The sequence below is a fragment of the Microcebus murinus genome, chromosome 7, assembly GCF_040939455.1.
Source record: "Microcebus murinus isolate Inina chromosome 7, M.murinus_Inina_mat1.0, whole genome shotgun sequence".
In the NCBI taxonomy this organism is placed as follows: Eukaryota; Metazoa; Chordata; class Mammalia; order Primates; family Cheirogaleidae; genus Microcebus; species Microcebus murinus.
In genome coordinates, this window is record NC_134110.1 from 106,366,023 (window position 1) to 106,392,969 (window position 26,947).

The window sequence follows — 26,947 nt, forward strand, 5'->3', positions numbered from 1 at the left end:
AATAAATAAAAAAAAATCTCAGAAAAGTTGTTTTAAAAAACCAAATGGAAATTATAGAACTGAAAAATAAAGTAATAAGTATAACAATTTGCTTGATGGGCTCAATAGCAGAGCAGAGATGAAGGGTCAAATCAGTGACTTTAGGACAGAACAAGAGGGTTCACCCAATATGGATAACGGAGAGAAAATAAATTTGTTTTTTAAATAAAATGACTAGAGCTTCTCTCAGGGGCCTCTGAGACAAGAGTTCCAACATTCATATCATTTATGTCCTGAAAAGAAAACAGAAAAGTGGAGGCCGAAAGAGTGCTTAAAGATATAGTAGTTGAAAACTTCACAAATTTGTTAAAAACACAAACCTACAGATCCAAAAAGCTGAACAAGCCCCCTAAAATATATTTAAAATGCTGAGAGAAAAGAATGATCAGCCATGAATTCTATATCTAGCAAAGCTATCCTTCAGGAATGAAGGGGAAATAAAGACATTCTCAGATGCAGAAAACTAAATAATTTGTCATTAGGAGGACTATCCTTAAATATTGTTTAAATGAAGCACTTCAAACAGAAAGAAAATAATAAAATAAAAAATTTTAGGGAATTAAGAAGAAAGAAGGAACAGTGGAAAGAGTATATACATGGATATATACAACAGACTATCTTTTTCTTCATGAATGTTATGTTATTTTTGATAATTGAATAAAGAATCACAATATCTTCTGATTTATAAGAAAATAATATTTTAAAGGGGCTGATAGAGGGATCTAAATGGAAATGAGGTTTCCATACTTTACTGAAAATGATAAAATATTGACACCATTCAGCTGTTATATGTCACATGTGTATACTATAAAACCTAGAGAAACTGTTACAAAAACTATACAAAAAGACACATCAAAACATTAAAGATAAATCAAGCTGGAATTCTAAAACACTATTCAAGTTATCCAGAGAAAAGGAAGAAAGAAACACAGAGGAGGAATTAAGAACCTGAAAAAAGAAATAACAAAATGGCACTTTTAGACACTAACATACAAATAATTAACTTAAAAGTAAATTGTCTAATTATACTAATCAAAAGATAGAAATTAGCAAAATGCATAAACATTACCCAACTATGTGCCACTTACAAAAAACTCTTATACGATAACATAGGCAGGTCGAAAGCAAAAAGATAAAAATAGATATACCATATAAATCTTTATTTTTAAAAGACCAGTAGTAGCTGTATTAATATCTGATAAAGTAGGTTTCAGAGTAAGGAAAATTCCTATAGACACAGAGGGTTATTCTATATTGATCAATTTACTGGGAAAAAATAATGGTCCTAATTGTGTATGCAACAAATGACAGAGTCTCAAAATACATGAAGCAACCACAGATAGAACAGAAAGAAGAGAAATACAAATCCACAATTGCACTTGATGATTTCAACAGCCCTATCTCAAGAATTGGTAGTGCTACTAGAAAGAAATTCAGCCGGGATACACAGGGTCTGAACAATAAAGTCAACCAACAGAATATAATTGACATACATAGAACACTCTATACAACAAGGCAATACTTTTTTTTTCAAGTATACATGGTACATTTATCAAGACAGTTCATATGTTTGGGTAATAAAATGAATGTCAACAAATTTAAAAGAATTCAAATGATACAGAATATGTTCTTCAACCACAATGGAATCAAACTAGAAATCAAAAACAAATATAAAAGAAGAAAATTTCCAAACAAATTTCTAAATAATCCACAGGCCAAATAGGACAAAAATTTTTTAAAAGCAGAGTACCCAATGAAAGCAAAAAACACAATCAGAATATGTAGCTCACACTGACAGCAGTTATAAGAAGGAATTCTATAGCATTAAACATTTACATTAGAAATGAGAAAATGTTTATATTCCTACCTCAAGAAACTAGAAAAAATAAAATAAAATAAATCTAAAGGAACCAGGAAGCAAGAAATAAATCAATGAAAATGAAAATAGGCAAACAATAGAGAAAATCAATGAAAGAAAAAATTAATAAAATTAACAAATCTGTAGCATGACTAACAAAAATAAAAAGAGTGAAGGCACAAATAACAACTATTAAGACTGAAATAAAAGATACCACTACAGATGCTGCAATCATTAAAAAGATAACAAGGGAATACTATGAACAAATTTATATTTGTAAATTCTCCAACTTAGAAGAAATGGACCATTCATTGAAAACCACAAACTACCAAAACTCAACCATAACAAAATAGACGATATCAATATTCCTATAACCATTACAGATGTTGAATGGTTACAATTTAACTTATAATTTAAAAACCATCCAAACAGCAATCTCCAGGACAAATGATTTTACTAGATAGGAGAATCCTACCAAACATTTAAAGAAAAATTAAAACTTGTCTTACCCAATCTCTTCCAGATAATGAAAGAAGAAGGAATACTTAATAAATAAATAAATAAATAAAATTTATTTACTCATTTTATGATGCTGGTATTGCCCTGAAACCAAAACCACATGAAGAGAATGAAAAAAAAAAGAAAAGAAAAAGAAGAGAAAAGAAAAAAAAAACTATAGCTCAATACATCTAATGAATTTATGCCAAAATTCTAAATAAAATATTAGCAAATCAAATCTAGCAATATATAAATGATATACATAAGCATGACCAAGTGGATCATTCCAGGTATGTATGGCTAGTTCAACATTTGGAAATTGGTTTATATATTCCACCATCACAACAAAGAAATAAGAAAAATCATATAATTGATGGATAAAAAGCATTTGACAAAATCCCACACTCATTCATGATAAAAATAGACATTAGAAACAGAGGGAAATTATCCCAACTTGATAAAAAGTGTCTAACATCTACCAAAAAAAAACCCCAAAAAACAAAAAAACCAAAACATAGCTGACAGCTAATGTCATACTTAACGGCGAAAGAGTGAATGCTTTCTCCCTAAGATCAGCAGCAAGGCATGGCTTTACCACTCTTATTTAACATAGTACTAGAAGTTCAAGCCACTGAAAGACAACAAAAAGAAATAAAAGGCATGCATATTGGAAAGGAAGACACAAAAACTGTCTGCATTTGCAAATGATATGATTGTGTAGTATATCCCAAAGAATTTACAAAGAAAATTCCTAGAATAATGAGTAAGTTTAGAAAGGTCACAGGACACAAGGTCAGCTCCCCCAAATCAATTGTATTTATATATAATAACAATGAATTGTAGTGACTGAAACTAAAAACATACTATCACTTACAATCATACCAAAGAAAATTAAATACTTAGATATACACTTAAAAAAATGTACAGAAACTCTATGCTGAAAATTTAAAAATGCTTATAAAAGAAATAAAATAAGACATAAGTGGAGAAATATACCATATTAATGGATTGGAAAATTCAATATTAGTAACCATGTCAAATCTTCCCAAATAGATCTATAGGTTAAATATAATTTCTATCCAAACTCAACAAGGTTTTTTGTAGATACAGACAAGTTTATTCTAAAACTTGTATGGAGGCCGGGCGTGGTGGCTCATGCCTGTAATCCTAGCACTCTGGGAGGCCGAGACGGGCGGATTGCTCAAGGTCAGGAGTTCGAAACCAGCCTGAGTGAGACCCCGTCTCTACCAAAAATAGAAAGAAATTAATTGACCAACTAAAAATATATATACAAAAAAAAAAAAATTAGCCGGGCATGGTGGCACATGCCTGTAGTCCCAGCTACTCGGGAGGCTGAGGCAGTAGGATCACTGAGCCCCGGAGATTGAGGTTGCTGTGAGCCAGGCTGACGCCACGGCACTCACTCTAGCCTGGGCAACAAAGTGAGACTCTGTCTCAAAAAAAAAATAAAAATAAAAATAAAATAAATAAATAAATAAATAAAAAATAAAAAATAAATAAAACTTGTATGGAAAGGCATAGGCAAAGGTATGACACTCCTGAGAAAGAATAAAGCGGGAGGAAGCAGCCAACCCCATACCAAGTCTTCTAACACAACTGCAGTAATCAAGACACTGTGGTACTGTGCTGAAGGGATAGCAACTAGACATCTAAGGACAAAAGAAGGAAAGAAAGAAAGAGCCCTGCTAAGAGCATGCAAAAATTAATTCAAACTGAGTCATAAACTTAAGTGTAAAATGTACAACTATGAACTTTTAGAAAAAGACTTAGGAGAAAATCTTCAAGATCTAAGGTTAGGCAAAGAGTTATTGAACTTGAAACTAAAGGTACCTCCATAAAGGGAAACATTGATAAAGTGGAGGTCATTGAAATTTAAAACTTTTCCTCTGTAAGAGCCCATGTGAAAAGGATAAAAAGACAAGCTGTAGTCTTAGAGAAAATATTGGCAAAACATATATCTAACAAAGGACTAATATCTAAGACATATAAAGAACTCTAAGAATTCAACATTAAAAATATTTAATAAGAAAATGAGCAAAAGACATAAAGAGACATTTTCCTGAAAAAGATATGCGTGGCAAATAAGGACATGAAAAGATATTCACCATCATTAGTCATTAGGTAAATAAAAATTCAAACCACAATGATATCACTACACACTTATCAGAATGGCTAAAATGAAAAAAATACACAACACCAAATGCTGGCAATGATGCATACATTGCTGGTGGGAATATAAAATGATACAGCCACTCTGGAAACTATTTGGCAGTTTCTTATAAAATTAAGCATTAAACTACCATATAACTCACCAATGGTACTTTTAGACATTTATCCCTGAGAAACAAAACTATATTCACACAAAAACCCATACACGAATGTTCATAGCAGCTTTAATTGCAATAGCCAAATACTGGAATCAGCCCAGAGGTGCCTCAGCAGTGGACAGCTAAACAAACTGTGGTCCAACCACACCATGGAACACCCAGCACTCAGCAATAAGAAGGAACAAACTATGGATACATGCAACAACTTGGATGAATTTCCAGGGAGTTGAATGAGAAAAGCCAATCCTAAAAGATGTGATTCTAGATATACAACATTTTTGATAGGGTAAAATTTTAGAAATGGAGGACAGGTTAGTGGTGGCAAGGATTAGGACAGGGGAGGCAGGAGGGCACAGGTGGAGGAAGTAGGTGTGGTTTTAAGAGTGTGAGAGGAGGGATTCTTGGGAGTGGACCAGTCTGTCTTGACTGTGGCCGTATGCAGGAACCAACAGGTGACACAGAGCAAATGAAAACAAGGAATACCGAATAAGACAGGTGGATTGTGTCGATGTCAAGACCCTAGTTGTGATATTGTACTACATTACCACTGGAAGAGAGTGCAATGGGCTCTCTCTGCAGTATTTCTTATAACTACACATAGATCTACAACTATAGCAATAAACATTTCAAGGGAAGAATAAAATAACTGTGGCCATGACTAGATCAGCGCGCTGAGCTGGGCTGGTGTCTGGCCCAGAGACATCCCCTCACCCCCAGCAGGCTCCTGCTCCTTCCTCCTCTGTCCCAGATACAAACCAGGGTGATGTGGGCAGGGCGACACTACCCTGCCATGTCTGCTCCTGTTGATCCACATGGAGGAAGTGACACTCAGAGTGAACTCGCTGTCCAGACTCAAAAACCAGGACAAGCAGTCTGACACAGGGTTTGACAATGAACAACGTGCTTGAGATCAAGAAACTCCCAGAAAATGCAAGGTGTATGTTTGGGATGGATTTTTAAGAGATCTCTTTAAGAACAAGAGACCACAATGTCTTCACATTCCTTGTGTCTATAATAAAAGGGAAGAAAAAAGATAATAGGCAAAATCAAACTGTAAAGTGAAAAGCCATCCTCTACCAACCCCTGCATCACAGGCACTGGGCTGGGCCCTCACACACAGTCTTGAACAGTCTCTGGTAGCCTGGAGAAGTAGTTGCCTTATCCCCACATTAGAGATGAGGAAACTGAGGTTCAGAGTAGTTCAGCAGCTGAGTAGCCACGCTTGTCTCTCTTGTAGCAAATTAAGAGTCCTCTATTTAGAACCTGGTGCCTGTTTCCATGGTGCCTATTTAAAAATCTGGCAAGGTGAAAAAACAGGGACAATTGTTTTACATCGAAGGTTTTTGTATCCTTGACCAGTTCTCTGTGAGCTAGAACAAGATCGCACTCCTAGGTCACTGAAGAGTCCAACTTAGTATCTCAGCATGCAAGGGGAGTTCAGAGCCAGTCCTGTATTTGCCTTTGGAAGCGCAAGGGATTGCTCGAAACAAACCTCATCTTAACCAGTTTTCACCCCGTCTTCTTATCAAACCACCAAGCAGATCTGCTAACAGCCAAGTGCCAAGTCAGACCTGAGTTCTCCCCACAGTCTGGGCCCGACTTCTGGCAAACGCATCGAAGCACAGCCTGTGGAAGCGAGAAGCATGCCCTGTTAGCCTGTTCGCCGGCGACTCATCTCCCAGCCCAAGTAAGAGCTGGTCTTGACTAGCCCTTCCTCAATGCAGAGACAGCTGTGAAGTTCAGTGCGTATCAAGGTTCTTTTAACATGAAAGTGCCGCTGTGGCAGATGACTTGGAACGTGTTGACAAGCCCTCCAGAAGCTGAACTGCTACACGCAGCCGCAGCGGGCTTCTCCCACGCTGCTCGCGTCCTGCGCAGTGCCCAGATCCTGCCCTCAGATTTGCACGCAGGAGCTCCTGATTCCCAGTTAAAGACGGCTGCGAAACCAGTCCCTGCTAGAGGGACAGGGAAGCTCTGCCAGTGTCTGAGGATGAAATTTTCTAGACACGACGGTCTAGATGCCTGTGACTGAACTGGAAACACATCTACATTTCCTTTTAATTATTGGTGATGACAACGGAAAACTCTGCCATCATTTGTATTTTCCCTCTTTACCTTCTATTTCAAAACGACTTTGTCATCATTTATTGTTGGCTGATTTCTACTTTAAGGAGAGTTCAGAACCAGAAATCCTTGAGACTTCACCCCTGCCATAGACAGAGGGAAGTCAACCAACGTAGTTCCGTGGGGACCAGCCCGGCCAGGCAGTGTGGGCTGGCCCGTTCCCTTGAAAACAGGAGAGGAAACGCGACCCACGGTGGGGCTGGGAAACCTGGCGGTCGGGCCCAAGAGCAGAGCCCCTCTGGAAACCCAGGAAGGGCACATACTCCTGGCTGGTACTCAGTGACAGAATGCAACGCTCTCCTCCCAGAACCCTGGCAGCCGGTTCCCCCCCCCCGGGAAACCCGAAGTCCAGCACTCTGGCCCGGGCCGGGGCCTGCCGGGCACTGGTGGGGCCCTCGGAACTTTCGACACTCTGCACAGAAACTCACACATGCCGCTAGCACCGTTAACAGAAACAGCGCCTTGCTGCCAATTTGGCTGCGGATAATGAAATTAGCCCCCACATCACCATAAAGGGGAACAAGTAAACACAAAAGCAGGAGCGGGTTTCCAGGCCTCCCGCCCATACAGAACAGCAAAGTCTACGGCTCCTTCACTGTTTAAACTCAAAGCAAAGCGCCTGTTTTCCCAAGTTGCTGTTCTGACCCCAAGCAGATAAAGAACACTAAAGGACACATCCAGCAGGGCCGCCGTGTTTACAGCAGGAAAGCGGGGGCGGGCGCCGGCCTCCCTCGCCCTGGCCCGCGGCCTGGCGCGCTGACTGCGTCCAGATGTGCCGGCTCCAGAGTGGCGGCCGCGCGCAGTAAATGGCACGGCGGCCGGAGGGGCGCGCCGCCCCCTGGCGCACGGGCGGCCCGCGTCCGCGCTAATGACCGGCCGGGAAACGTTCCCGGGACTTCGGTACGCTTCCTTGTAAACGTTTTACACTCCCGAAAGAAAGGGGGACGCTGTGTACCATTTGGAAACGTTGGCCGTCTATAGGTCCCTGCGGATACCGCTGTGCTAGCACGACTTGTAACCCGAGCAAGAGAAACATAAAAAAAAGTTGGGAAACACTGCCAATTAGTCATTGCAGGGAGACTGTAAAAACAAAAGAAAGAGAAAGAGGAGGGAGGAGAAGGAATCAAAGAAGAACAAAATGCCCCAGGAAAAAAAAAGGAAGGAAAGTAGATGCGTCTCTGCGGTTCTCCCGCGCGCGGCGCGTCCCGCCCGTCCCGCAGGCCTGCGGTCGCCGCGCCCCCGCGCAGGGGAGCTGGCTCGGCGGGCAGGCACTGTGCTTTGGAGCGGGACCCAGCTGTGCGAAATCCAAGTGAGACGTTTATTTCTGGTCGCCCGCCCGACACAGTGGTCGCTAGCTGGGTTGTAATGAAAAGAAGACAGGAACCATTTTTTTTTTTTTTTTAGCAATCCCAAGCTCCTGCCAGCCACCAGCTTCAAGCAGACTGTGGCCATGCTTGCTGAGAACTGCTTTTAATTTTACGGTAATTCTGATGATTGAAATCCTTTTTGTTTTCCGGCTTTTTGCCAGACTGGAGTCCAAGAACGGGTAACATCACAGTCTGAAATGGATCCCGGTGAGCTCCCAGCCCTTCCTGAGTGACTTTATTGACCCTTTCAGGACTTAAGAGATACGGTGCACCACAATGCCAGAGTGGCAGGCAGGCCCAGGCTAGGCGCTGCTCCTCCCGGGGAAGGGCTGTGGCTGGAGCCTCCAGGCCGGGGTGGGAGGAGAGGAAGCTGCACTCTGCAGGGAGGAGGCCGCCCCTGCAGAAGAACTGCTTATCTCAGCAGCACGAGGAGCAGGCTGGCAGCCAGGCCCTCGGCCCCAGCGATCTGAGCCCCCTCCTCCTCTGAGTCATGAGGACAGCCACATGTGCTCACATCCAGCCCCTGGCAAAGGACGACTTTGCTAATCAGCTGGGGTCCTTTTTGGTGTCTGGCCACAAGTCGCAGCTGCACAGCTCAGCTTTACCCGCACAGAATGTCTTGCATAAGATCTGTTTCAGAAACAATTATATGAGCAAATTATCTTGGCTTCTAGCAACAGATTTTAAAAATCTAGTAGCAAGATCTCAAAAAGTGATTAAACCACATTATTTAAAAATAGCATTAAACCTGACAAGAGATGAAGAATTCTTATACAACCATCGAGAACACATTCTACTCCCCAAGCCCAAAACCTCTCTACATGTGGCATCTCTGAAATTCTGGAAGGGACTTATGTGTATCTGGGCCTTCTTTGGAGACAGAAGCAAGTACAGCAAAAAGTCCTTATCTGGCAATGACTTTGACCTTCATAATATGCAGCATTGAAATCTGTGGATGGGAAAATTGTCATCAGAGACTAATTGGTGAATCCTTGTGCACACCTTGGGCAGATTTCACTAATGACAAGGTCCACAGCGCTTTAGTTTTGTCTCTCCTGAACTGAGGGCTCAAAAGTAGCATCATGATTTTGCTGGCAGCCTGTTCCAGAAACAGTAATGAGGTGGAAGAAGAAGATGGAGGAGGAGGGTGGGAGGAGAAAAAATTCATCCTGGTTAAACAATATTTGCATTGTATTTGTATTGTAATTGCATTGCATTATTTCTGCATTTTAAAGCACTCTCACTGTCTGTTCTGCGCCGGAGTTTCTGGCCTTGTCTCTGGTTTACTGCACCACAGCACTCTCAACAAGACTCTAAAGAGAGTGATCAAGAAGGCTCTTTCGCTACAGAGACTCATTCCCAGTTTTAATATCTCTCAACAAAGTGGTGCTGGCACATTTCCTGGGTGCGTGGCCGGTCAGCGTGCACAGCACAAGGCAAGTCCCAGGAGGCCCCGCGACTCTAGAGGACCGCACGCTCTGGAAGACGACCCTGGAGAGAGGACACGCACGTGAGCACACAGTTATCGCAGCACAGTGAGCACTGTGGGAGGAGCATTCTGCCACGGTAGCACAGGAAAAGGTGCACGCAGTTCTCTCCAAGCCGAGGCTGACCTCACGCTGCTCCTTGCCTTCCATACAGCCTGTGGCCCTGTAGCTGTGGACGGTGAGCCATCGCCCTCACTCTTAGGAATTCAGCCCATCACACATCTAGACAGAGACAAATATTTAAGTAAATCTGACTCCTAAGCCACTTCTATCTTCATTCATTAATTCATTAATTGGAACACTAAGATTCCACTCTCTGTCTCGTATAGTTTGAACTAACACACTGACTGGCTGGTATCATTCAAGAATCATGTCCAAAGGGAATCAGGCGTACTCCTAGTGCTAACCCAGTCCAGACAAAGAAGGCACGGTTCCTGTCCACAGACGGCAATCTCCAGGGGACAGGGGGACAGTGCTCTCGTGCTCCCAACCACCTCCCAAGCGTGGCAGACACAGGGATGAAAGGTTCCCTGTCCTGAGGCCAGAGGGCCACACCTTCCCTGGAACAGACCTGCAGCATGTCCCTTCCTTCAGTCATCTTAGTGACAGTGCTGGAGCAACAATCTAGTTCCACCACACAGTGACAAAACAAGTGAAGTCTCAGTCTGCCAAGAGGCCGGAGGAACATGAGAGGCATGTCATGGGACTTGTCAACCCAGTTAGCTTTAAACCTAAACAGGCGACCTAGTGCATAATGAGACCCTTCCCTACCCACCACCTTCCCTGCCTTAGACTGTGTTGGCGTCTGCACAATTAGGAGGATATATTCCCTTTTTAATATGAAAATAAATTAGAGTGATATGAATTTAGAGAAATAGCAGCACAGATGACATGCCTTAGGCCCAAGTGTTATTAAAAAAAGAAAACACTGTAAATGGAAGTGAGGCTTTGGAAAGCACAGCCCTGAAGTCTTGGCTCACAGTGCCAAAAACAAGACTGGTGGGTGGGGGAGTTTCCTGAAGCCATGAGTAAAATCTGGCAGAAGCATCTTATGTAGCCTTTTTTGGTTTCAATCCGCATGACATCACAATCTATGAATTTTGCTGTTATTGGATTTGAATGAACTTGTAGATTCAAAACAAAACCCATTTGAAACAAGCTCCACATAGCAACTCTATCTCCCCCAGCAGTTAAGTACATTTCCCAACTGCCTTTCTCTGTGCTGGATTGCAAAGGGGATTTCATGGCCCGCCCAGGACTGGCACACCAAGTCCAAACCGTGCAGATACACACACATGTACACACAGACAGACGTGTACATGCGCACACGCACAGACTGACATGCACACTCATAGGCAGATGTGTACATACACACAGACATGCACATGTGCATACACAGACGTGCACACACATGAACACATAGGCATACGTGTGCACACAGAGGCATGTACTTACACACATGTACACAGACAGGCATGTGCATACACATACGTAGACATGTACATTCATACACATACGCACCAACAGACACGTGCACACATTTATACACACAGGCATACCTGTGTGCAGACACACACACACACACACACGCCGAGTCACAGCAGTGGCCGCAGGAAAAGTCCCAGGGAAGCTGGACTGCGCTGTGGCCTCCGCCTCATTTCCTTCCCTCTTTCCCCATTCTCATTCCTGTTGTGCTGACTCTGCCCAGCAGGGGTGAGAGGAAGGACTTAGACCAGCCATGCAAACAGGCTCTGGGCTTCGAGGAAACCAGGGCAGAAGAAATGAAACCCACACAGCAGTCCTGAAATCACAGGTGAAGTATTCTACCTATTCCAAGCATTTCCTCTTTTGGGGGGGAATTTATTTCTAAAACTGTGGGCATGACATGTGTAAGAATCGGATGTATTTCTGCACATAATACGGATAAACACAGAAACAAAGCCCAACATACCTCCAGGTGCATAAGATCATTCCAAAAATAAAACAAAACAAAGCGTGAGTTAGCTGGGTTTTTTAAAGAAAGACTAGCTATGCCACAGTTATTTGAAGAGCTATGCAGCCAACATATGCAACACATTGAATTAGTGCGTGTTTTAATATGCAAATAACCCTGTCAAGGAATGTTTTCCTCCTTCCCTGCTCTATGCCTGCCTAAAGTAGTTAGTTGGAATTACAGATTACAGGCATCTCAAGATTTCAAGAAAAATAGTTCATCTTGATGAGTTTTATAAAGGAAAAAAGGACAGAGGGGTCCTAAAATTCCCTCTGTCTCTGATCCCCCTTCAAAAGCCTATGACTCGAAACTTTTGACATTGTGATTCTCAGTTGTGGGTGTCAGGAGACTTCTGTGGTTGTTGCCACTGTGGGGTGTGGGTGCTGCTGGCATCTAGTGGGAAGACACCAGGTAGAGACTCGACACCCTGCGAAGTACAGGACAGGCCCTCCTCCAACACAGAATAAGCTGGGCCCAGTGTCAACAGCCCCGAGGCCGAGAACCCCTGATCTAGCACATAAGCCACTGCCGTCCCCTCCCCAGGGAGCGCAGCACAGATCTCCACCGTGCTCCCTGACTTCATAGCTAGCCAGGCCAGAGCCAGCATGGAATCCACAACTGCCTGGCAGAGGAACCCAGCAATCGAATGTGCCGCCAGAACTAGAAGTCAGCGTGCACCACGCAAGCAGGAGTGATGCCCAAACCCCTGCAAAACTGAGTTGAAATAAAAATCAATGTCACCCTCAGACCATGGTCACCCTCTGCCAAGTAGTTAGTGAGAATTACAGGCATATGATTGCAAGAAAAATATTTTATCTTGGTGAGCTTTATAAAGGAAAAAAGGAAAGCATTTGACCCATTATGCAGTAGCAATATTCATTTGTGGTCTGTACTTGATTTTCTTGAGTAAGATGCAAAGACTTTAGAATCGATGTCAGAACAAACGACAGCTCTTGTGAGTGGCAGCCGCCAGGCTTTCTCACACCGTGGGAGCGCCTCTCTGGCCTTCAGCGAGGAGAAGCCTAGATGCGCAGGCCTACCTCGAAAGAGGGCAAGACTGTCCTCGGCAGAGAACGGCAGGCTCTCCGCAGTCCCTCCTGTCACGGACTTGCTTGTGAGTTCTGAGCAGGCATGTCTGAGAGGGAAACCTGCAGATTAGCTGCAGTAGGTGTGACCTTGGGCACGCCATTCTACTTCCTGAACCTCAGTTTCCTAACCTGTAAGATGGGCTTCAGAACTAATAGGACAGCTGGCAGTGCCCGGGTGGCTTGCATGTGTCACGTCACTTAACTCTCCTCACAGGCCTGTGAGGACCGCGCATGTGACAAACGAGGAGACCGAGTCCCGGAGTGGCTGCATAGTCGCCGAGGTCGCAACACAGACTGCCCATCTCTCCACCATTCTGCTCGCCTGGTGACTCTGGCTTCTGGGCGGAGCCAGTGAGTGATGTTCACACTGTCCTGTGAGTAGTCCTCAGCGACTGGCAGTCGCGAGGCGGAGGAGCTTGCGTGTCTGTGCCCCTGTCCGTGAGTGTTGCTGGGAGTCAGCCGGGGAGGCGGGGACACCCATGCGCGTCGCCGGAGAACGTGGTGCGTCCCATTCTCCAACCCGCTGAAACGGCTCCTGAAGTCGCACAGTGGGCCTGGGGTTTAAGAAGTCCTGATAGGGCGAAACTCTAACAAGGAGAGACCATTAAAATTTAGTCTTTTTTGTAACAGAATCCCTCACACATTCTCATCACGATGCTGGGAAAGTGGCGGGCTCCTTCCACACTGCTCTTCCACGAGTTGGAAGAAACCTAAATGCTCCCACTCTCAGCCGCCATTCTCAGATACTCGGAGTCCTCTCCGGGAATAGCTATGGGGTTGCACCCAAGCTTTGCACCTACAACCTAGGCTGTTTTGAGCACTTGAAGGATTCAGATAGGAGCTGAGAGATGCAAGTTCCTAACTCACCTGCCACTACGTTGGCCTTGGACATGGGACTCCTCTCGGGTAAAACAGGGGCACCTCATGGTTGTCATGACAACTGAGTCAGAGGTGAGGATGTGCTTTGAGTAACAGGTCAAAGCACCAAATATGAACGGCCCTCGCACGGACAGCACCCAGAGTTCCAAAGTCCCCTCCCGTCCTGCATCTCATTTGATTGTGCAGTCGCCCATGTAGTAGTCACAGAATGTACTGCTTTTCCCCGTTCTCAAACATGGAAACTGACACCCCCCAAAAAAGTGGGATAACTGCCCCTGGTGACACAATCAGACCAACTTCCATAGACGGAACTAGCCCTGCTGGGTTAGTGTCATCGTTCCAGTCCCAGGTTACACAGGACTGACCTCTGGCATCTCTGGTGCCACTTGTGGGGTTTTCACCCTTGCTCTCATTGCCAACACCTAAAGCATCACAATGCACGTTTCTGATGCTCTCGGCCGCAGCAGGTGAAGCTTTGGAACTCTGCGGCCATGGCACTGGGCAGCACGGCAGGTGTGCGTCCCGAACGCCCTGCTCTTTTAGAACATCGTTCTTTGTATTCTCACACAAAAGCAGTTAAAATAAGAGCGGCTGTGCTGTGCCAGGCACACAAGGCTTTGTTTGCAGGACTGGAGCTGTTCGGTCTCTCGGTAAGATAGCCATATTCCTAATGTCATTGTCTGCGGACGAAAGACAATCCACAGGATCTAAGCAATTTTGTGAAAGTATGTGTATGACAAAAGCTTGAACATAAAAAGAAAAACATATTCATGTGGGACTTTGAAGACAACACCATTCTTTTCTTTTGTGGACAAAATGAACACACACCAGACATGAAGAAACTGCTAAATGAACACCACATGAATGAAGTTCGCCCATTTAAGTGCCTCTGCCTGTACAGTAACACTGTGCAGCCGTCTACAGGCCTTGCGCTGTGCACAGAGAACTGCCTGCCGTCCCTCGCCAGCACCGGGGACACGCCTGTGCAGGCGCCGCCTATGGCATGTGTTCGTGGAGCCAAGCTGACGTCTCAGTTTCCTGCTGTCTGAAAGCTGTCGCATCCACACCTGCCTCTCACACTCCTCACGTTCACGCCTTCTGATGTGGCGAGAACCTGAAAACAAGGTCGACAGGTTTAAGACTGGATGCTAAAAGCCAGCGCAGCCCACTGTCGAGGCTGAATGAGGCTAGCACATGTTTCATGTGTAAGGCGATTTCTTCCTGAGACTTCCAACGATGAGTATTTTTCATTTCTAGGTTTAAAGATATTTTCCAGAAAGTTTGAGTTGCCAAAATTCTGACTTCTAGATAATGGGAATATTGCTATATTTTATACACATTTTTCCAGTGATCATTAAACACCACTCACACAAATTCAGGAATGGTTTCTTGATGCCTGCTTTGAACCAGGCACTGCCTAAGCACTGGGGAAAGCGGCTGACAAGGCACACAATGTCTCCAACTCCCCAGGACAGAGCTTGCCCCCAGCGGGGAGTGGCGGGGAGCGGGAGACAGGAACACAGGTGGAGCCAGGCATCGGGCCAGACACCAGCCTGCAGAATGAAACGCAGGTGCCAGTGCAGTGAAGGAAGAGCACCGTGCCACCACGGCTGCGCCCGAGGAATGGGCCGGCACCCCAGGAGGAGGTGAGCCCTCTCCGCAGCTAGGGTGCAATCTCGCCTGGTGCAGTGGCATCCACGGCCTCTTTATCAGTGCAGAGAACCTGGCTCAGACCGTCCCTGAACAAACTGCACGCCCATGCTCAAAACCTGCTTCCCGCGGGTGTGTGCGCCAGAGGTGCTGTTCACTCCAAAGGAGGGGACTAAAGTCCACCCCTGCCATCTAAATCTCAAGATTAACAGAACAGCTAAAAGAGAAGCCTCCTCTTGGCATCTCTAAGCATCAAAGAGGAAAGCGGGAAAAATACACCATGCCTACCTCCCCCTCCCCCTCATCCTTGGTCCCCACTTTGCTTTCCGGGAAGGCCAGAGCTGCGCCGCTGCCATTAGGGGCACTGCTGCCTCTGAGTTCAGCGACATTGTCATGAAAGAGCAGCACCAAACATAAACCTGCTCCAGCAGAGCCTCCAGACATGTCTCCATCTACACAGTGGCCCTACAGGGCCCAAAAGGAGGTCAGAGTTGGAAGGAAGGGTCAGCAGGCAACCATGTAGGTTGGTCCAGCCTCACCAATTGCACAGTGGGCCCTGAAGCCCTAAGACCCTCCTATGAGCATGTGGCAGACAAAATCCCCAAAGCCCGGGAGGGAACAAAAGCTCACCAAACGCTTGTCACGTACTAGGGGCCTCCCATATCTGACTACTCTGCAGGGCAGTCTTGTGAGGCCTGTATTATCATCCCCACTGCTAGGTGAGAACGCTGAGAGGTTGACTCACTGTGACAGAGACCGGATTTCACGTGGAGTCTATTCCTTGCCAAAGTTCAAAGTCCAAGCTCTTTCCAAAATGCCATGCTGTCTCCTGCAGCCCCTCTCTACCCCCTCACACCTAATATCTGCAGCGTCCCAGGTGTCCCTGCTTCCCAGGCATGCCCTCTGCACTCAGCCCTTCCATCCCGCTGCCCAGCCTGCCCCAGGGGACACGCTCCTGCTAAGACTCCAGCCCTGGTTAGGACTTGAGCTTTTCCCCAAGGCCTGGCCTGCCTGGCTTGTCCCATCCTGTAGCAGCCTCTGAGATGCGGTTCATTATGCGTTGTGAACTTCTAGCCCAAATTCCTCGGTTTATAGGTGAGAAGACCAAGGCTGAAATAGGTAAAATGATGTGCCTGGGACAGCCAAGTGCACTAGCAAGAGAGCCAGCCCGAGGCCGGATCCCCACGCCTGAGCGTCCTGCACGCCGTGCTTGGTGCACCAGACGCTGTGGAGCTGCTCCCAGGGTTGCATCTAGGACGTCGTCAGCCTGCTGGGCTTTCCTGGTGACACACTGTGCTTCCAAAAGCGTCAGAAGGACAGCCTCCTGAAACCCGACCATGGAGGTATGGACACATCTGTGTACACGTATGAGCTTGATGCACACGAGCACGCCTTCCTCGGTGTGTCACAGACAGAACAAAGCCAGACAAAACGTGTGTCATGGAATGCAGAGAGCTGTTTCATTGAAGATGATCAGGAATAGAGAATATCATGCAATCAAAGCCAGGATTCTTCTCATCAACACTTTTTGGAAAAAAAACTCTGTACACTGATCTTTCATGTATGTTGCTTGGTAACAGAAACAGAAATCAAAAACTAAGGGGAAAAATGTAAAGGATTACACTGGTAGACGAGCCTTATTCCATACACACCATCTAGGCTGCGCACAAGTCGAAACTGTTGGCAGTGCGCTTTCCTGCAGCTCGCAGAGCACCTGGGGCTGCAGGCGAGCCACATTTCAGGAAGGAAATGGGAGGTCAGTCTGTCGAAACGAGGCTGAGCACCATGTAAACTGCTCCGACGTACGATGTCGGTCTTTACTTTTTTGGTTCAGAACGGCACGTCTGTGCACTATGAAACCATGGCACAGCAAGACAGCTAAGCTGAGTCCTGGCAGCTCTCAACCAGCCACCAGCCTTCGGGAGAGAAGCAGGGTTGTAAAAAGTGCAGCAGAGGCTGTTTTCTTGCAGCCAGCACAAGGAAGAACCCAGTCCTTGCTTGTGGGTTGAGCAACTATATGTTGAATTTGAGACCTAGAATTATTTTAAAACATCCTTCATTTTCAAGGACCACGAAGGGAAAATATTTAATGTGGAAGAAATTGCTTCATGAGCTGTTAACAAAGCTTTCACACAACTTGCATGTTACAAGTTGGTTGCCCTCCCATCTGGGAGCCCCCAGCTCCGAGACGGAAGTTCCCGGGTTCAAAGGCTGACGTCCGGCCAAAGTAGATATGGATCAAGTGGGCTGGCACTCTCTGAAACCGGCCGCTCCCTTCCACGGGACTTGAGGGTGGAGCTTTGCCCTGGGGTTCCCGTCTCCTCCTCCTTCCATCTCTGCGTCTCACGTGCCGTGCCCTTCTTTCACAGGGTGCTGCTGCTCTCCCACGACGCCTGGGTGCACATCTTGCACGACGGCCATGGAATTGGAGGGTGCAGATTGTTTCAGTCTCCGAGCAGAGTCCACAGCTCATGGTCCCTGTCATTTCCCTCACCCACTGTGAAAGAGCGCGCACCTGCCCAGACGGCCCGGGCACCACGATGCCATGACAAGCGGAGAGGCACATTCCCATGCCGTGTACAAAGTCAAACTTTTCCTTCATGTATTCATAACATTTCTTTAAAAAAATTAATTGGATTTTTGAACGAATGGGGAGGAGGGGGAAAATTGCTATCCAATCTGTCTTGATGCTTTTTAATTAAGAAAAACAGCTTCTGCTCTGCTCCATTAACGGAACTTTTAAATCCTGCTCAACGGGTGCCTTTTCTCCTCCAGTAACAGCAAGGAGAAGCCCAGCTGCTCTCTTGCCAAGACAGCTTAAAATGTGTCTCCATGGATGATCTCAGAAAGCAAAGAAAGGAAAAAGAAAAGATAGAAAAGAAAAAGGAACGCGTTGCTATTTCTCTTCCCCCAGAAGCAGGGACATTTGCAGAGCTGCCGGCCCCTCCCTGGGGTCGCCTGCTCTTCATGCACCAGAAGGCGCAGGGTGTGACAGGCACAGGGACCGAGCTAGCACATCCCCGCTCCCCGATGGGCCAGAGCCTGGCTGGGCGGCCGCCCCTCTCAGAGCCGCGCACCCTTTCAACCAAGTCACCTGCGCTGCCGCTGCCAGGCGGGCGTGATTTTCTGGAAAGAGAACAGAAGGAGGCTCCCTTCTGCAGGCAGCGGAAATGGCTTTCTTCAAAAGGCGTTCTTGAGGCGCTGCCTCCTCAGAGCACGGCCTGGCCTGGTGACTAATTAGACGGGGTGCTGCGACTGCACCCCAAGCTTTCTTGGGGCGAAGGTGGTGGCTGTAAAAGAGAACCACTGACCTCTCTCCTACTCTCTGTGAACTTAGCAGCTCTGGCAGGGCACTCGTAGAGAAGCAAGCAGCCGGCTGTGTGCTTGCCTCCTCGTGCCTGTTCGCAGGAAGGGCCCGCGCTCTGTGTGGGCAGGACCCGCGGCCGCGCGGCCGAGGCCGGACGGAGACTTCTGTGTGCGGCTCAGGCTAAGCCTGCCCTACCTGGCTAGTTGCTCCTATTGCGGTGGAGGGAAAGTGTTAAGCTTACATCAGTTTTCAAAGGAATTATGATATACCCTGATACCACGGTATTTCTTCGAGTTACCTGATGAATTCACAGGGACTGAAAGAACATGAGGGTATGGCTATTGTTTTGAATTTGGAATGTTTTTCTGTTTTTTCCTTCCTTCCTTCCTTTCTTTCATTCATTTTCTTAAGCTTTCAGATGGGTTCCACGTCTGCACAACACAAAGCAAAAGGACAGGAGAGAGCCGATTAACACCAAGAGCCTGCCAGTGCAGGAAGCAGGCTGAGTGGCGCAGCCCAGGAAGATGGGAGCGAACGGCCGCTTCGCTTTTAAGTAATTCATGGCAGATATGAGAAGTACACTTTGTAGATATTATGTGTAAAATTTAAGAGAAAAAGACTGTTTTGCTCCCTCTATAAAAGTAAAATAAAAAGAAATGTGGCTAGCCTACCTGCGAGGGTGGAGACTGGAAAGGGTGGAGGTTGGGGGGCACTCTGGGGCCGAGAGCAGCTTCTGCACCCCGCCACCCCGGAGCAGGAGTCTAGGGGGGGCTTCACTCTGCCCGCCCTCCTTGGGGAGGCAGGCGTGTCATTTCATTCACACCGTGACCGTGTATTATTATGTGCTAAATATTTTTCTCTGTTCTGGCCATACTGCAGTGACTGGGATTTAAAAAAAAAACAGTTGCTGCTCCCATGGGCTTTATTGCCTTACGGGGGAAGATAGACAAAGACAATAAATTAACCAACAGGGAGCAGTAGATAGAAGAGTTACAAAGTGAATTAGACTGAGAGAGTGTGATGGGCGAGCTGTTTTCCACGGGCCTCTCAGGGAAGGCCTCTCCAAGGAGGGACCCCGAAGCTGAGATCAGAATGTGCTGAGGCTTCGTGACCTAGTCATTCCCCTGTCAGATTCTGCTTATATTTCCCAGCCTAACCCGAGTGCTACTTCCTCAGGAAGTCCCCACACAGCCAAGCCCCTCTTCTCGGTGCCCCTCTAGTCCTCTAGCTGTGGAGCTTGATCCGTTTGTGTCTTTGCCTCTGCAAACCCTGGCTCATCTGCCTCTGCCTGCCTGCACAGCTCAGCGCCGAGTCCCAGGTGGGCGCCCAGGCGAGACTTGTGTAGTGAGAGTCACGGCACGGATGCGTCCGCCCTGTGGGAGGGTCACAGGCAGTGAAAGGAATGATGCCTTGGATCATTTTCTATCTCCACAACATCGTTTCTTACTTCTACTGCCCAAGTGACAGTCCCCAAAGCTGGGTCAAGATGCTGTCAAAGATGCTCATGTGGTCCTAGATTGAAGGACTAGCAAGGCAACATCTCAAATGCCCTTTTGGTTTGTAGACTTTTATCCCTCATTTCCACTTTAGCCCCAGGATGTCTTAGGGCATCAGCACTGCCCTGACACTTCTCCTCTTGGAGCCTCCAGTCTCTGTGCGAAGCTATGAGCTATGTTTCCCTTAGCCGAGAGCTCCGCTGTGCTTCAGGCCCCCTCCAGGCTCTGGGGTGATCTGGCAGGCCACACAGTGCAGGAGGGAGAGACAAGTGGGAACACAAACACCTAAAGCATCTGGGACCAGAGAGGGCTGCAAAGCACCCCAGACGCTGACATCTAGACTTTGAAAGTCCCCTTGAGAAATAGAAACCTTGGGTGCTGCCTCACGTGACCTGATACTGATATGGAAAATGTCGGGCCCTGGGACGCAGCCACTTGCCACCTCCCCGACGCTCCGCATCTCCGCAGGCCAGCGCTGCACGTGGCCAGTTGGAGGGCATGCTGCTGGGGCCAGGCCCCGAGGCAGTCAGCTGCCTGGGCCCTGCTTGCCAGAATGCCCCCAGGCCCACAAGCTGCTGCCTGTTTCCCCGCCACGCTGCTTGCGTGATCCTGATTGGGCAATTTTGAATCCCACTGTTTTTGATTGGATGTTAAAGCTTGTTGTTGATTGGATGTTAAAGCTTGATGTTGATTGGATGTTAAAGCTTGTAATTGATTGGACGCTTTTTGAGTCCTACCAAGGGTATAAAAGCAGGAGGAGACCAAGGAAGGGGGCGGAGGGGTAGAAGATTAGAAGACGGGAAGAGCGCTGTAACACTAGGCATGCTCAGCCTGCTGTGGAAGAATAAAGGCTGTTCTCCAACTCTTCGTGTGCCGCTCGGTTCTTTCCCCGGTCAAGAGCTATAGCACTAGCTGTACACATTGCCGCAACTGTACCCTTGTGGTTCAGGAGCCCCTGTGGACCTGCAGAAGCAAGCACACAGCTGCACCAGGGGATGTTCCTCAATCAAGACCACACAGGAGAAAAGAGTCCCACTCAAGAGAATCTCATACCCAAATCTCTCAAAACATGCGAAGAAGTATTATCATGAATGAGTCAGCAGACATAGCAAACCCCAGGAACTTGAAATAACAGACCAATATGCTCAGCTAAGTTATAAAATGGACATTTTTGAGTTATTAAAAAGATAAAGAATCCACATAGAAATAATAACATACTTTAAGAGAAAAATCTTTGAAAAAGTAAAACTTTTAGAAAAAAATATAGTTGTTAAAATTAAAAATTCATGATTAGTTTGTGTACCGTGTTAGAAACAGGTGAAGAAAGGATTAGTGAACTAGAATATGTATCTGAGGAAATCACCAAGAATCTCAAGATACAGAGTGACAGAGAGGATAATATCAAAGTAGCTTTGAGAGATTTGAAATAGAGCATAGAGCCCTACACATACCTGGACAGATCCTGCTTCTTTTTTTCTTTTTTCACACTTGTCTATACTACCAAGATCCTGCTTATTGCTGACACAGTTTCCATTATGCCTTCTTTGATTCACAGATTGCTGATTTGTTTGGGATGGCAATATGCCCAGCTAAAACATATTTCCCAGCTCCCTAAACCAAAGGAGTAACCAAGTGACTTAATTTTGTCCAATAAAAAAGAAGCAGAAATTTCCGAGTGAAGTTCCTGAAGTTAGTCTTTATAAGCTTGCCCTTTGCCCCACTGATTCTTGCTGTGTGGAACACAGACATGGGGCTACAGGTGGAGCAGTTATCTTGAAAATATACAAAGGACACTGAAGCAGAAAGCTCAAAGTCCTACCCAGAGACACCTAGTCATGAAAGGGGAATAAAATCCCTCTCATTTATTCAAGCCAGCATTGAGTTGTGTTTTCTATCTGATACATCTGGATGTAATGTCTGTAGTTGATGAAATGTCTAAGAGGAGTCTTGAAGGAGAGAATAAGACTAATGGAAGTGAGAAAATATTTTAAATATAAATCCCTGAGAAATTTTCATATCAAAGGAAACGCTCAGAATGAAGAGTCTTACCAAATCCCAGCCAGAAAGGTTAAAAATAAATCTATACTTAGATATATTTGAAACACCAAGGAAAGAAAGGAAATTTTAAAAGTAACCACAGAGAAAAGACCTTTTGGATTGAGAGTAAAGTCCTCAAAAGAAATCCAGCAACAATGAAATAATATCCTCAAAGTGTTGAGAGAAAATCATTGTTGACCTGAATTCTCTACTTAGCTAAACAATTACTCAAGAGTGAGAGCTCTAAAGACTTATTCAGATAAAGAAGAGTTTATCAGTCAGGGACCTCTGCTGAAATAACTGCGAAAGGCCCTGTTAGGAAGGTGGATGATGAGGCCAGAGAAAGGTACATGGCGCATTAGCAAGCAGAGACATCCATGAACACGTGTGAATCTGAAGTTTGATTGTAATTGACTCCAAAGCACACAGTAAACCTATGTGGCACTTAGCAAAAGCTTGTGATTTAAGAGTCAGTTGAGCTAAGAAGCACAGCAGTTCCCTCTTTGCTCTCATTTTTCTAGCAAATACTGGGCTCTGTTGTTCTGCAGACAAACCTCCACACCTGTCTCCATGTCATTCCTGACAACACAGATTGCAAAGTCAATATTCCTACCACACGGGATAGTTTAGGGACTAGGGGACTTTCTCCAGGTTTTCTGGTGCTACCTAGAAATCTTTGATCACTATCAGGATTTCATTTTACAGATGTTAGGGAGGAAATAAATTGTAATTGTTTCATATAGAATACTAAATGTCTGGAATGCATGAAGAAACAAAACCGGGGCTGCATCCAACCACTATATGCTACTGCCTCTGTGGATATTGCTACTTCTGCCAGCTAATCTCCCATTTTGTCAGAACTCCCCCACATGTCCTTACCCAGTTAAATGAAAATGACGCGAAACAAAAGGGCAACCCACTAAGGCTGTTCTCCATGTCGCAGGGAACATAGTTAGGGTCCAGCAATAGCTGGACAATAGCTACTGGTGACCTGGGATCATGTATGCTAAGCCATGTGGTACAATTTGATGGACATTCTTGCTTTACTGAAATTTGAAATTTGCTTTACTAGATTTTCTAAAATAACATAAAGAAATCATTCCTCCAAAATCGTATAATATTCAGAATTGATTCTTCTTTTTCTACCCCTCACCTCCCTTTTTTCGTTCTTTTTTTTTTTTTACACTGAATCTTGAAACAAGGGATCACCATCTTGCTCTTCTTATAGTTAATTTCCTTTGGTCTGATTGTTTCCAAAAGAAGTGACAGAAAATTACTAGTAAGACTCCTATGGATTTTTCTGACACTTGTCAAATGCCTCTTGACATAAAATCCAGGCCAGCTCCAGCCACTCTGAGGCAGAACTTGATATCATTGCCTTCTCAGGTCCCCGATTAGAGACTTGGAATCCTTGGATTCATTAGAGACTTTGAATCCTTTGAAATATGCTTGGGGCTGACAAAATATTCTCAGGAGGAAAAAATCATTCCTTTCCTCTCTTACAAACACAACATGGAAACAAGACCTAAGCCCCAACGCGTTACCCCCTTGTGGCCACATTCCATTCCCAGGCCTGGCTGATGAGGGGTCTGGGAAGCATTCTGGCTGGGAGAGATCACATTGCTAAATGGGGACGAGAGAAGGAATGTGGTTTCCTGAAAGTTTCCAGCAAGTACATGGGAATAGAGCTCTTGAAAGAGCCTCAGAGCTGGAAGCACTTCCCTTCTGAGAAACACTTCCAATCCCCCACGGAGCCAAGTATAATAACAGCCCTGACATTATTATTACAAAGGGGAAAAAATCATTCATGCAGACTTGCTGCTGTAATTTGGGCATTTATAAGCCACACCCACTTCTCAACCTTAAAGCCATGTGGTTTCAAGTGGAGCCCACGCAGAGGAGGGGCCATTAGTCAAAGCCCTACGGCAATTACTGTCCAGTCTCACAGAGGGTGCGGAGGATAGCTATTTTTTAAGTGCTATGAGATGCTTTTTAAAAAATTGGCCTCTTTCTCCTTACATGCAATATATATCCTCAAAGATCTAACAAAATTTTCCCTTTTTTGACCACAAGATAGAGTTCCAGACATGGGCAAAGAACTCATGTAATAAGAGCTCATGGTTCAGGGGAACTTAATACAATAATCGTGTGTTCAAGAAAATTTTCTGCAATTGCAGCTCATTTTTTCCTTTAGTGAATCAGCTTTATTTAGAATGGGTCGATGGCTCCCAGAAGCCACGGTGGCCTCCCACCACGCACACGTGTCACCAGTCCCATTTGGGTTGGCTTCTCCAGTGGGCATGGGTGGCTCTATTTTAGGAGACGGCATTACATGCTGACCTTGTGGATCCTGGGCAGTGACAGGATGACTTTTTTTAATTTGTGGTAAAATATACATAACACAAAACTTACCATTTTAACCATTTTTAAATATACAGACCACTGGCATTAAGTACATTCACACTGTTATATAGCTATCACACCTACCAGTCTCCAGAACTTTTTCATCACCCCAAACTGAAATTCTGTCCCCATTAAACGATAACTCTCCACTGCCCCCTCCCAGCCCCTGGCAACCACTGTGACACTTTCTGTCTCTATGAATTGGCCCTTTCTAGATATTTCATGTAAGTGGACTCAGACAGCTTTTGTCCCTGGCTTATTTCACTGAGCATAGTATCCATGTTGAGCATGTATCAGAATTTCATTCATTTTTAAGGCTGAATAATACTCCATTATTGTGTATACCACATTTGTTTATTCATTCACCCATCGATGGACACCTGAGTTGTTTCTACCCTTTGTCCATTGTGAATAATGCTTGCTATGAACGTGTGTGTACGAATATCTGAATTGCTGCTTTCAATTCTTTTGGGTATATGTCTAGAAGTGGGATTGTTGGATCATATGGTGATTCCGTGTTTAATTTCTTTGTGAAACCACCATACTGTTTTCCATGGCATCTGCACTCTTTCACATCACAAGCAACAGTGCACTGAGTTCCAATTTATCAACACTCTATTTTTCTAATAGTAGCTGTCCTAACAGGTAAGAAGTGGTATCTCACTGTGGTTTTGATGTGCATTTCCCCAGTGATTAGTGATGTTGAGCACCCTTTCATGTGCATATTGGCACGTGAATAAAGAAATGTCTGCTCAAGTTATTTGTTCATTTTTAATTGTTTTCTTGTAGTTGAATTGTAAGAGCTGTTTATGTATTCTTGATATTAATCCTGTGTTACATATATGATTTGCAAATACCTTCTTCTATTCTGTGCTTTTCCTTTTCACTTTGTCGATAGTGTTTTTTAATGCACAAAAATTTTTAATTTTGATGAAATCCAGTTTTTCTATTTCTCCTTTATTGTCTGTGTTTTTGGTGTCATATCTGATAAATCACTGTCAAATCCAATGTCATGAAGCTTTTCTCCATGCTTCCTCCAAAGCTTTGTTTTATAGTTTTAACTCTTATGTTTAGATCTTCGATTCATGATTCATTTGGAGTTAATTTTTCAGTATCATATAAGGTAAAAGTTCAACTTCATTGTTTTGAATGGGAATATCCCATTTTCCTAGCACCATATGTTAAAATGACTGTCCTTTCTTCATTGAATGGTCTTGACACCTTTGTCAAAATTCATTTGACCACATATGTGAAGATTTATTTCTGGGTTTTTTCTTCTATTCCATTGGTCTATATCTCTCTCTATGTGAGTACCACACTGTTTTAATTACTGTCACATTGTGGTAAGTTTTGAAGTCAGGAAGCATGAATGCTCCAGAGTTGTTTGAGATTTTTATATGAATTTTGGGATGAATTTTCTGAAAAAAAAATATGCCCTTGAGATTCTGCAACAGTTTGCATTAAGTATACAGACCACTTTGATAGAAATTTACATATCTTATTCAACTTATTAGCAATAAATTAATTTAATTCACAATACTAACTTTCCCAATTTATGAACATGAGATGTTTTTCCATTTATTTATTACTTCTTTAATTTATTTCAAAAATGTTTTATAGTTTGGGGTGTATAAGTCTTTTGCTTCCTTGGTTAGTTTATTACTTAAGTATTTTATTCTTTTTGATGCTATTATAAGTGGAATTATTTTTTTAATTTCCTTTTCAGATTGTTTATTATTAGTGGATAGAAATGAAACTGATTCCTTGTGTGTTGGAGATTATTTTTTAAAAGTGTCATGAAGAAATACCAAGAATTGCCCTTAACAAGAAGCGGAGTTTTAAAACATTTTTATATGCACCTTCTAGCCAGGTGTCTATATATTGGAGGCCAAAGAAGGAAAAAAGATAAAAAAGTTGTCTTACATAAAAAGCCAATCCCTCATAGTGTATTTTTGTAAAAGGTACAGAGGATTTTGTCTCTATCAGGGAGAAGTTATCATGACAAGTTAGGATTGATTCATTTAACAGTGAGCATGTATTACACGCCAGGCACTGCCTAACGGCTGGGAGACAGAGACGAACAAAACAAAGACTCCTATCATCATGAAGTTTACAGTCTTGTAGGAAGAATCAGAAAATAAACAAAATAAGCAAGTAAGATATAGAATACGCCGAACGGTGCTACATGCCATGGAAACAGCAAAGCAGGGAGGGAAGCAGGAGGATACTCGAGCGAGGTGTGGCTTTCCTAGGTCGCGGCCAGGGAGGGGGCGGCGTCCAGGCCGAGTCCCAGGGCGGCGGGCGGCGGGGAGTCCAAAAGCAGGCCCACACAGACGCCAGCTGGGCTCTGACAAAGGTGAAAGGCAGTAAGGG

At 44.8% G+C, this 26,947-nt stretch overlaps 1 long non-coding RNA gene across 1 annotated transcript; it reads right to left on the reverse strand.

Annotated features, from left to right (window-relative positions):
• Positions 1–9,578: 9,578 nt before the first annotated feature.
• On the reverse strand, positions 9,579–21,763 carry LOC142871880 (uncharacterized). The gene is made up of 2 exons (XR_012920055.1): positions 21,586–21,763; positions 9,579–9,943 (listed from the first exon to the last, which is right to left on the reverse strand). It is a non-coding gene; the product is annotated as an uncharacterized LOC142871880 (long non-coding RNA).
• Positions 21,764–26,947: the final 5,184 nt, after the last annotated feature.